Consider the following 1,471-nt stretch of genomic DNA (forward strand, 5'->3'; position numbering starts at 1 on the left):
GTAGGTCTGAGACTAAGGGAAAGGCTCAGAATACTCTATGATCCCATTTTCATTTTTATATTAGCACATGATTCAATTTCCTATATCCATCTAAGGTTAGCATCAGATGCCCCCACAGACACAAGTTAAGAAAATCAGACATATAAATTCTCTGAATACATGGGAGGTAGCACAGGCCCAAAGAGGAGCTCATACCGAGCCTGGCCCCAGTTCTCAGAACCTGACAAACACCAAATGAATCTCCTGCTTCTTTGTCTTGGCAAGAGTCGCTGTGTGATTCCATCCTGCCCACCTGTTCTCTGAGGGCAGTAGCTGTTTATTTCCATCCACCTTCTCTCCCACCTAAGTGTGTACCACCACTCCATGGAAGATTCCATAGATATGGACACGAAGCCCCAGAACTATGTTTTCTGTTGTGAACTAAAGGCTGACAAAGATTATCATTTTAGGGGGATAATGATGAAAATGAGCATCAGCTGTCATTAAGAATGGTCAGTTCAGGGGCTGGAGCAAAGGATGAATTACACAGTGTGAAAGCAGAGGCGATGAATTCCAAAGGCAGTCCAATTAAAGTAACACTGGCAACTCTGAAAATGTCTGTATAGCTGAAGGTTTCCCTTGGGGGCTGTGACATTACACCACCTGTTGTCTTAAGGTTGAAGTGTGTTCAGGGCCTGTGCTTATTAGTGGATAGCACTTAGTAGCTGTGGAGGAAGATGCAGAATCAGATGAGGAGGAGGAAGAGGGTGTAAAACTCTTAAGTATATCCAGAAAGCGATCTGCCCCTGGAAAAGGTAGCAAGGTTCCACAGAAAAAAAAGTAAAACTGGCTGCTGATGAAGATGATGATGACGACAGACAATAATGAAGATGACGATGAGGAAACTGAAGAGAAAGCTTCAGTGAAGAAATCAATATGAGATACTCCAGCCAAAAATGCACAAAAATCAAACCAGAATGGAAAAGACTAAAAACCATCAACACAGAGATCAAAAGGTCAAGCATCCATCAAAAAAACAAGAAAAGACTCCTAAAATCCCTAAAGGACCTAGTTCTGTAGAAGATATTAAAGCAAAAATTCAAGGAAGTATAGAAAAGGGTGGTTCATCAATTATGTGAAGAATTGCTTCCGGATGACTGAGCAGGAGGCCATTCTAGATCTTTGGCCTTGGAGGAAGTCTCTTTAAGAAAACAATTTAAACAGTTGGTTAAAATTTTGTCTTATTTCATTTCTGTAACAGTTGATATGTCTATCCTTTTTATAATGCAAAGTGAGAACTTTCCCTACCATATTTGATAAATGTTGTCCAGGTTCCATTGTCAAGAATGTGTTGTCCAAAATGCCAGTTTAGTTTTTAAAGATAGAACTCCACCCTTTGCTTGGTTTTAGGTATGTATGGAATGTTATGATAGGACATGATAGTGGTGGTCAGACATGGAGATGGTGGGGAGACAAAAATATATATGTGAAA

At 40.3% G+C, this 1,471-nt stretch overlaps 1 pseudogene; it reads left to right on the forward strand.

Annotated features, from left to right (window-relative positions):
• The first annotated feature begins 363 nt into the window (after positions 1-363).
• Positions 364-1,186, forward strand: LOC104866872 (annotated as a pseudogene).
• Positions 1,187-1,471: the final 285 nt, after the last annotated feature.

Source organism: Fukomys damarensis, unplaced genomic scaffold (assembly GCF_012274545.1).
Source record: "Fukomys damarensis isolate Sample0158 unplaced genomic scaffold, DMR_v1.0_HiC HiC_scaffold_14, whole genome shotgun sequence".
NCBI classification, from domain to species: domain Eukaryota; kingdom Metazoa; phylum Chordata; class Mammalia; order Rodentia; family Bathyergidae; genus Fukomys; species Fukomys damarensis.